Source organism: Gavialis gangeticus, unplaced genomic scaffold (genome assembly GCF_001723915.1).
Source record: "Gavialis gangeticus isolate Ggan-Ray unplaced genomic scaffold, GavGan_comp1, whole genome shotgun sequence".
NCBI lineage: Eukaryota > Metazoa > Chordata > Crocodylia > Gavialidae > Gavialis > Gavialis gangeticus.
This window is the reverse complement of record NW_017729025.1, coordinates 35,151,645-35,162,496: the sequence shown is the minus strand read 5'-3', so window position 1 is coordinate 35,162,496 and position 10,852 is coordinate 35,151,645. Positions and strand designations below refer to the sequence as shown.

General features: G+C 43.5%; 1 protein-coding gene across 1 annotated transcript in view; it reads right to left on the bottom strand.

Annotated features, from left to right (window-relative positions):
- Nucleotides 1–689, bottom strand: part of LOC109298491 (alpha-1-antiproteinase-like) — a 13,267-nt gene extending 12,578 nt beyond the window's left edge. The window contains exon 1 of the mRNA XM_019518618.1: nucleotides 427–689. The gene's annotated coding sequence lies outside the window, so the exon portion shown is untranslated. The remainder of the gene's footprint in view (nucleotides 1–426) is intronic.
- Nucleotides 690–10,852: the final 10,163 nt, after the last annotated feature.

Sequence of the window (10,852 nt, the reverse complement as noted above, 5' to 3'; positions counted from 1 at the left end):
CACATTTCAAGATTGCTTTTGTGGCCCTTTTCACCTTTCATGGTTTACCAAACAATGTTTTAAAAATATTATAAACTTAAAGTACTGTGTTGCATGCAATTCATAATTTATGTGTAGGACTTTTTTGTACAATTGTTTGAAAGGTAACTAGAAATGGAATAGACCCTAGTGGGTTACCTTGGTAACAGCCTCTCTTCAGACATGAATTTAAAGGATCTTTATGGCTTCCAAGTGTATTTTATTGTCATGTTATTCAAATAGCTGTTCTACTAGAACAGCAATTTTTGCTGGCCCCTTAGCTCTGTTTTCTGTCCCTCTGACAAATTCACACATGCACACAAAAATAGTATAATCCCATAAAATAAGGAACGTATAACAAAGAATCAGAAATAAGTATGTCCTTGTTAAACTGAAGATAGTACTTACAGTGCATTGAAAAATTTCCTGCAGTGTCCATTTGAACAGGCCTGCTCCTTGCTCTACTAATTACTACCAAACAGTATTAAGCCAAGTGTCCTCTATTAATCATTAATTAGAGCAAATAAAAATTATCACAAACCAAACAATGATGGGGCTACTTTTCTCAAGACCTATGCAGTGCAGACTGAAGCTAATACTCGGGGGGTACGTCTACACAAGATGCTTTGAGTGTATTAGAGTAATTCTACTGAGCATTAGTGCGGCAGGCAAAACCCAAGCTAATGCACAGTAGATTTAGTCTTTTCTGCATTAGGATAACAAAAAAGCCATTCATTTGCACCAATGCACAGTAGCACCAATTACAGCACTCTAAGTTAGTACCTGTCATTACAGGTACTAAACATAAAGCACCATAATTTTGGCACACTGTCAAAATTTTGACATCCATGTCTAATGAATATGTAGACATGCCCAGGATGTTGCAGCTCAGAATCATATGGAGAGGAGTGACCAACTTTCTTGTTGCCTCCATGGGTGCAGAACCCTAGCTGTGCAAACAGAAAGTGATTGAAACCTTTCTGGAAATGTTTGTGACCAAGAGGAGCTATTCTTCATAATGGGGGATTCATGGTACATGGTCTTAACCAGTGATTCTCAACCAGGGTTCTGTGGCATCTTTAGTTGCCATGTGATCCTGTCAAGGGTGACACAGGGTGTTGCATAATATTAGCACTGTTAGGTGTGCATGTACGTACACATGATTTGTAAGATAAACCCAGAGATTTCAAATAGCAAAACCATTCTGCTCTGTGGTGTGCTGAGTTCTTTGCAATAAAAGAATTGCTGCAATAGATTTTGTACTCAAAAAACAAGTGAAAGCTAAGAGCCAGCATTTTCTGAGGGAGGCCTTGAGTCTAAAAACTTGAGAAACTACTGCCTTATACCATATAACATCCCTAATCTTTTTTAATGCCTTCTATGAGAAACTTACTGTCGCAGAGCACTCAGGTGCCCTGCGCCTGAAAGCAGAAACGGCTTGGGAGAGACCCCTAGTGGCGGGAAGGGGGAAGCTTAGCTGCCAGTCACCAGGGCTGCACAGGTGCTGGTTGCTAGGGCGACCAGTGAAACCAGCTGACAGGAAGGGGCAGGGCTTAGCCCTTCTTAAGCCCAGGCACGAGGCCAGGAGGGCAGTTCCCCTCCATTGGCCGAGGGAGGAGGAACTCGGCTAGGACAGACAAAGGGGAGAACTCTGATGGTGGGAACATCCCCCGGATGCTGCTGGGGTTGGGGAACTCTCTCTTTTTCTTTGGTAGGAATTGAATCTTGTTTGACCTGACAGTCTAGCTTTTATGTTGTAGCCCAGGGGCTTTGTGTTCTTGTGTTTATTGTTTTGACCGGAGGACTGGGTGAGGCTATTAAGGGTTGGAGGAGGCCTCATAGGAGCTCCACAGTAGCGTGGGGACCCTGACACCAGAGAGGGCGCAGTGTTTTGGGGATGCATTGACCCCAGCCCCAGGGCAAGGGGGGGGGCAGCGAGGAGCCCCAGGGCGAGAGGGGGGCAGTGAGGAGCCCCAGAAGTAAAGGAGAGGGCCAAGATATAACAGGCCCCAAGTCAAACCATGTCAGTACCATCTGCAAGGCTTGGGTTGCGGTGTAGGGGAGGAAAAGGGGCTGCAGGTAGCACTCCCTGGCACTGGGGCGCATAAAATGGGCAACCTCCCGCTGATTACATTAATCAATTAAGATCAAGGCATGGCAGGCGAGTAAGCAGGCGGTTGGCCCATTACAGGAGGACGGAGTCACTCCTAGAAAGGCTCCAATAGTGATACTCCTGTCACACTTACCTAAAAAGCAACATTTGTCCCCACACTAAACACCACAGATGTTGATTGTGTTTGGATTACTTAAAACTACCAATAGAGAGATTAGTCCATGACACCAAGAGAAGGGATTCAGTGGTAAAACAGCATGAGAAGCAGCCATGTCCATGAGAGGAACTATAGCCTGGAACTCACACAAAGGATAGGTACAGAAATTACACTTAAGTGGAATTTGGAAAGGGTCTGGACTAATGTGTAATTTCTGTATCTAGTGTATAAGTGATTGGAAACTGTTCTGAAACCTGTAACAGACGTTTAGTGCACATAGGGTGTGTCTACATGTCACCCTGTATCACCATAGAAATGTGCTATGTCACTGTACAGCACACTGTGTCAACGTAGTGATCATGTGAGTCTACATATGATTGGCAGTTACTTTGCTGTAGTGGCTTGTTCCCCCATTTTAGCGTGAAGTAGCAGTGAAAACTAACTATGTGCTATGCGCACGGTGCAATGAGGGCAGTTACTGCACCATGCTTTAGTACTTCCAAATGCAAGTACTAAAGCACAGTGCAGTAACAATGTCACCATAGGGCGATGTGTAGATGCGCCCATAGACCAGTTTCAAAATGGTAGAACCTGGTCTAAGATAGACCTGAACGGATGTAGTACAGGGGTGGGCAAAATATGGCCCATGGGCTGGATCCAGCCTGCGAGGCCGTTCTATTTGGCTAGCTGCACCCCTGGCCTGTCACAGAGCCAAGGTTTCAAAGCCTCTGCTCCCTGGCTTTGTGTGCTGCCTGCACCTGTCAGCCTGGCCATGCAGTGGAGCGGGGGAAGCAGAAGCCCCCACCCCCGAACCAGCTAGAACTGCTGGGGGGCAGAGGGGCAGGACATGTGGGGGACTTCTCCCCTCCCCCTGCTGACAGACCCAGCATGACTTCTCTGTGCAGCTCTGCCTCCCTGCCAGCTCTTGGCAGCTGGGAAAAGGGAGGAAAAGAGGAGGCTTCTGCCCCTGCCCAGCCCCCCAGCAGCTCTGACCGGGTCGGAGGCCAGAGCTGGCAGCTGGGTGGTGGGCAGGGCTGGGGAGAGTCTGTGCTGGCTCCCTGCCTCCCTGTGACTCACAGCAGGGGGTTGTAGACCTGTGCCCAGCAGCCAATCAGGTATGGCCTGCCAGTCAGCTTCATTGGGTTCAGCAGTGTCCAGCAAGCTGGGAGATTTGCAGAAGCACCCCCCACCTGCTGGCCTCCACCAGTGCAGGCATCCCTATGCTTCATCTGCACTGATGGGAGAGTGTGTGCTCTGTTCATTCCCAATCTATTCTTCGCAGCTGGGAGGAACTCAGGAAGGTTTGATATATTCCCCCTCAGGCTTTTTGAATGTTTGCACCTAGCCAGAAAGCCTGCTTTGTATGTTTAGCAAGAGATCCATCTGTCTAAAGAACAGAGCCAGATTTTCTACTGATAGCACGAGTCTCACTCTAAACCTCTTGAAATGTGTTCCCAAACCCTTCCCCTAGCATATATAGTTTCCTCTCCCACATTTTTTGTTCCAACATAGAAGAGGATTTTGAGAAAAATATAGTTTTTTTCCCACCAAAATAAAAGAAAATCTTTGGAAAAATGGAAAAAGAGAGAGAGAGATGGCAATGCGGCAATGAACACACAAATTATATTTTTGTCAGCGTTTCTTAAACAATATGTTATTCAATTTATACCTGATTGGCCTAAGGAGGGATTCAGAAGCATGTGCTTAATATCTGCAGCGCTTGGATAAACGTTTACTATCTTCAGTATGTACCAAAATGTAGGAAAAAAAATCTGAGCGACTCATGTCTCATCACTGAGAATAAATTTAGTTACTTTGCTAGATACAGCAGCATCTAACAAAAAAATTGCACACAAGGCTGTGTATGGAAACAGCGGAGTTTAAAGATCCTATGGAAATGAGGGTCTTTAAACTGTTCTGTAAACTGAAAAGTGCTCCTACATATATAGTTCTTCACTAGTTTACAAGGCTCCAGAGCTAAGAGCCAGGCCACTTTCCTGTGCTCTCAATACTCCCCCTGCTGTCATCTAGGCAGCATGAAGGAGGGAGCCTAACTGAAATGAAGGGGTACAAGGAGCAGAGAATGAGAGTGTGAGCAGGAAAAGGACAAGGGGATGGAAACGGGGTGCACAGCCTTTTAGAAGGTTAGTTAAGCCATGGATTTTGAAGATATTCAGCTATAGGCATCCTAAGGGCAGCCATATCTTACACATAAATTTATTACAAGAAAAAACAACAAGATTAAAATTGCAGCTTCACCCAACCTCTGCCAAATGCTATTGGTTTGCAACTGTAGCAAGTTCTGATCCAAATGCCTCACAGGCTAATCATTAGCATCGATATGACTAAACTGTCCCTAAAGTAATCTTGTAATGCCCAATATATGTAGAACCTAAAAAACCTATTAGAAACTAATTACAAGCATTTTGTAAAAGGTCCTGTGGTATATGGGGACAAGTGATTGGAATGCCAAAAATTATTAGAGAAAGTATACCACTTGGACTGTTTTATTTTTCCCCCCACTCAGTAGGCATAGGGACAACCACCTGGCCTAGGAAAGGGGTAGCAGACTGAGAAAACCTCTGTGCAAACCCCTGACATGGCCTTCATTCTAAACCAAACTTAAACCAAAGCTGCACATGACCCAAAAAAGTTAAAATCCTAACTTTTTCATACCTGTTGGCCTTCCCCAAGGAAATCCTTCCCAAACTCTTTTCCCTAAAAGGATAAAAGATGGGACAACTGGGACTTATGGGGCAGAAGCTCTGGGGTATCTGCTGCTTTGGAGCCATCCGTGGGTGGGCTGGACCTTGAAGAACTCTCCCAGGGCATCAGTGCGAACGTCATTCTGCAGGATCTGGCCCATGGCCTCCACAGTTCCACTCACTGTGATAGCAGTCACTCAGACTGGTCAGAGGCAATCACGTCTGCCTTAGGAGCTCTGAGTCTCACACCAGCAGGAAGAGCAGCGTTGTAGAAGATGAGGAACTCCATGCCAACAAATAGCAAATAGATTTTACAACTCTTCTTAGTGAAAAGACTTAACTGTGGTTCTCTGGTGCTTCTGGTGACATCAGAAGTGTCTGTCTTCATAATTAAAGAATCTGTCTGCATATACTTGTGAGTAGTGTGTCTGAATGAGGGCTGAGCTGCTCTGGAGAAGCTCTCACTGAATGGCTGAAAGTTTCTTGTGCATTCAGTTGGAGCTGCCATCTTTCATACCTGTATCACCATCATTTCTGTTCAGCTTAACATGCTTCCATCTGAAAACTGCTACACTTAATGAGTGTAGATCATAAGAACATATATGTGGATATGGCTTCTTTGCTCCCATTTGTCCTCACCATCCAAATGTACCTGACAGTGTGCTTTTGAGAGCACGTTTTAAAAAACCTCACTCAGGCTAGAGAGAATCTCTGTGGGCAACAAAGATGATAAAGAGTTTGGAAAGCAAGTCATATGAGTGGATGAAGGAGCTAGTCATGTTCAGCTTGTGGAAAAGGCACTTCAGAGGGGACATGATATGAGTCTTCAAATACTTGAAGGGCTACCATAAAAAAAAGGGAAAGTACCTTTTCTCTCTTGCTGCTGAGGGAAGGATGTGGACCAATGGCTTGAAGTTGCAGCAGTTAGCTTAGACTGAATATCAGGAAAACCTTTATAACTGCAAGAATAGTGAAGCAGTGGAATAGACTACCTAGGGAAACTGTGACCTCTCCATCACTGGAGGTGTTCAAGAAGAGATTGGACTGTCACTGGTCAGGGATGATCTAGGTGTAGCTGTGCCTACGCTCTACCGTGGGTATTCGCCACACCTCTGCGCTTTGCCAGTTGCCCCCTTTCTGCTACATGTGTCAGGGTGTTTTTAGGCCTCCCTCAGAGACATTAGGTATTGGCTACAGCCAAAGCTGGGGATTTTAACTGGGGTGTGCCAATGTTCCTTCTGGGACTTAAAGATGGGGACTCCTGGCCAGCAGGTCTTGCCCCTCTGCTCAGGGTCAGACCAATCGCCATATTTGAGGTCAGGAAGGAATTTTCCCCCATGGTCAGATCGGTATGGATTCTGGGGGGTTTTGCCTTCCTTTGTAGCAGGGGGAGGAAGGGGAGCAGAGTGGTCCTCTGCCTAAGATCTCTTGAGCATATACTGACAACCTTTTATAGAACAAGCCATTGGCTGCCCTGGTTCCCCCGCTTTACTTGTAGCAGGTTAGGATATTATGTCTATGTTGTGTCAAGGTTAACAGTAGTCTTACATAGAGTTTAGATTATAGATTTTATAGGATGGTTTGGATAGGGAGGATCCTGTCTCAGGCAGGGGTTCAGACTAAATCACCTCTAGAGGTCCCTTCCAGCCTGATTTTGCTATACAGGCATACCTCGTTTTATTGCTCTTCGCTTTATTGTGCTTCGCAGATATTGCGTTTTTTACAAATTGGGGCAAGACCCTCCACCAGCAAAAAGATTACCAATGATGGTTAGCTTTTTTAGCAATAAAGTATTTTTTAATTAAGGTATGTACATTGTTTTTTTAGACATAATGCTATTGCACACTTAATAGACTACAGTATAGTGTAAACATAACTTTTATATGCACTGGGAAACCAAAAAATTCGTGTGACTCGCTTTATTGCGATATTTGCTTTATTGCGGTGGTCTGGAACCGAACCCGCAATATCTCCGAGGTATGCCTGTAATTCTATGATTAGCTTATAGATAAGGTTGCTTTTTTCCCAATGAATTTAATCTTTAACCCCTCTTAGCTCCTCTATAATTTAGTACTAACCATTTTTGCATTAACACCTTTCCAATATCTGTAATCTATAGTTTTGCATACTTGCATGGGTGGCTCCAGTTTTGACAGACAAATTAAATGCAATGTTTCCAGTTTTCATCAACCTGGCAAAGATCATCTAAATAGGACTGGGAGCATTTCCAAGACCCTGGAGAAGGTTCTGCATACTTTGTTGCTCACTTGGCAGGTTTCTTTTCTTTTCTTATCAGTTGAACTCTGAAGTACCTGATTACTTGATTTCTGATCTCCTCTGCTCTGACATAATCTCCCACAGTGTGTTGACAAAACATGTTTTTGATATCAAAGTGCCTTGAATTGAATTTAATAGTCTATAACCAGATATGATGCTTCATTCCAAAGCAGAGATAATCTAATTAAAGATACAAGGAGTGGATGCAATAAATGAAAGGAAGTGGGAGAGAGACAAATTTGAGGGGGAAGGTGGGGAGCAGGTGTCTTAAGCAGGAAGGCTGATTTTCCAGCCAGCATAGCAGTAGTGGTATTTCTTTTGAGGCTGTCCAGATGGAGTCAATTGACTTTGTGGCTCTTTAAAATCCACTTGATTCCTCCCAATTGCTCTTCACTCAACAGGTGATAATCACCCAGTTTCCTTTCCAATAATTTTGATATTTCATAATAACATATCAGTTACCACTTTATTTTGCAATTTTGATGAAGAATTTGGCATTTAGCTACTCCTAGTCATATTTCTAAAGCTTCACAGCCCTGAAGCCTATTTTTAGTTTTTTTCAAAATCCTAACAGCTACAGTTTCAGCTTTTGGAAGAGCAACCAAGGGCTGCTGACTTCAGCTGTGAAAGGGTTAACACTAGTTTTTGCCTGAGCAAGACAGGAACCATGAACAAGCTGAAAATTAGGCTCTGTCTCTGCTGTATGTGTCCATAACTGTGGAAAAAAATCTTTTTTCCTTCAGTCTGCCTTGCCAAAAAAAAGGTGTACATCTTATTTGGAGACATGTATTGTGTGAGAAAATACAGTAGCAATACTTCTACTAAGCAACTTTTTCCAAGCAGCTTAAAGCATTAAATAAAGGTTTCCTGTATCATATTTTCTCCTAGTTTATGGCAAAGCCACACAGTACAACCTGGACCTCTTGGCTGGAAGGCCTGTGCCTGAATCGTAAGATTTTCTTCTTCTTTCTTAATAAAGATTCTGTCCCTGAGTTTTCTTTTGTTTGAAAGTCACCAAATGAACCATATTTACTCCACTTCAGCTACTTGTGTGCTTGCTCTAATTTAGGAAGCAACCATCTAGATTATGTATTTCCCTGTTTCTTTAATATGTTGAACAGCGAACTGTGGTATCTAATATATATTTTGTTTTTGCAAGGGATCTTGCCCAGCCCCAGTCCTCCATTGCTCCTCCGATCCTTCCCCTGTGGGGAATGTTTTTTTGTTCGTGCTCATGTGTCTTACAGTGTCTCAGAGGGGTTTGCAATGCTGCCAGAGGCACGTGCGTGCTTGTGTGGACGCAACCTAAGAGGTTTTTTGAGCAGAGCATTCTCTGCTTTCTTCGCATTTCCTTCATCATGTAGAATAAACAATAGTGATGTGTCTCTTTGGTGTGGTATTTATAGTAATATATCTCCTCATAGTGACATCCACAGTCAATGCCATTTTCCTATATTATATTGAATTTAATAGAAATGTTCCTACTAAAAATGTCACTTTGTAGTATCTTATGATGAAAATGACTTCCACCATGATTTCATGACTGAAAGAGACAGAATCTGAATGCTCTAGAAAAGGAAATTGCTAGTCTATAGAAGGATGATTAAATCAGCAGGTTTTTTGGGAGTTGAAGTGAACATGAATGGTAAAACTTAAGCAAGCACTGATGGACTCTTTCCTTTGTCACCAGCAAGCCTGTCTATTTATAGGTGACATATCTGTGTGCTGAGATTCTTCATATATAAAGACACTCATCCGTATAAAAATACAGATCTAAAAATGACTTAATACAGTTTGTTTTCTTTCCAGCACCAATGTTGTAAGAAGAAATGGTTGCACTCACTAACAAAGTTTTTCTTCTGTTAAACTTTGGAGACCTGATCTGCTCAAAACATGAATGAATCAGACTGTGAACATGGATATATTGCAACATCTTTTGGGAAGCACACCCCGTTCTGCTCTTGATAGTCAGCACAGCTCTCTTGATTCAAGACAGCACCTAAACCTTTGCCTTACTTTTTAAAGCTCCTATGTAAATGCTGTTTTGAATAGGGTTGAACTATAGCACATGCTTATGGGATTGCCTTACGTAGAGTCTCATTTCTTCATCTCTTTCTTGATTTGCAGTGGAGGAAAATCTTTCTAATGGTACCATGCAAAAAGTAGGAAATCATATATTCATCAACATGGAAACTATCCATTAATGATCAGATTTTTTATATCAGATTATATATATACATCAGATGAGCCCCAATCTCCACATGGCTGAGAGATCTGCCACAAGCTGCCTGCCAGCTAGCCTCACACTGGAGCACCCTTGTGCCCCAGCCAGCCCCTCTACAGCACACAGAGCTGTGTCAGAGCAGCCTGGGCTGGCAGGTGGAACCCCTGGGCTCTCTGCCAGCAGGGTTCCTCCAACCCGGCTCAATGTGCTGCGGTCCTACATGCATGTTCAAGGGACGTGCCCAGGACCAATAAGGTCCAGCACAATAAGCTCTGGAGTTTATTGCTTCAAACTAATTACATGTATAGACACACCCAGGCTCTCTCACATCAGTCCTCGCACATCTTTCCTCATCCTGATCTCTAATGTTAATATCTAAGAAAGCCTGCCTTGCTGGCTTGGCTGTTCTAATCAAACCTATAATGCCCACTTCATACCCTATAGATAAAAGCTGGACAGGAATCATGAATTGCTTGTCAGAGCCTGTAGAAATAACAAGGCAGCAGTATGCTAAGGAAGAGGTATTCTAATGTCATGGAACTTCCTCGGGTTATCAGAGACATACGGAAGATGTAGGATTATGTGAGAAGGACAGGTTGACAGAAGCAATATAACAAGTACATTAGAGAATGAGGGAAACTAGGGAACAAAGGGCTCTCAGGGGACTGACTAGGTAAAGTTCTGGCCATCAGCAATAGTTCTGGGTAAAAAGAAGAGAATGGGCTGCTAATTTTTTGGTTTTCATGGCTGGAACAATCCAGAGCCTGGTTGCTAGTGCAATGACCACTACCAGGATTCCAGGATGATAAAGTGGCTTCTGAACGGAAGCTGTTCAGGACAATTCCACTTAGTAAAGGGGCTTTGCTTAAGCATCTAGTAATTTCCAAGTGATTCATATATATATATTCATGGAATTGGAATGATTGAACAGGGGGAAATGGAAAATATTCCTGCACAAGCAGATAACTGAAGTATATTACAACATATGCTGGATACACCTCTAGTCATGCTTGGGGGGAATAATGGGCTCCTATAGACATGCAGCAAGGCTGCTCCAAAGTTCTGCAAATCCAGTGCATTGGAGCAGATTTGATTAACTGAGTCTGCTGGAGCACAGAAATGAACATGCTCCAGCAGACTCCAGCGTCATGTGTATCAGCGTCTCCATGCTGAAAAATAGTGATGGGACACTTTAAACTAACGCTCATTTTGTTAAGCTTTAGTTCAAAGTGCCCTGCCACCATTTTTCACTCTGATACATGTGACACTTGGGTGCTTTTAATTAGCACAGCTTGCTAATTAACATGCCCCTCCCCGCCCCCTGGAGCTCATCTATAAATGCCCACAGATTTCAGTGG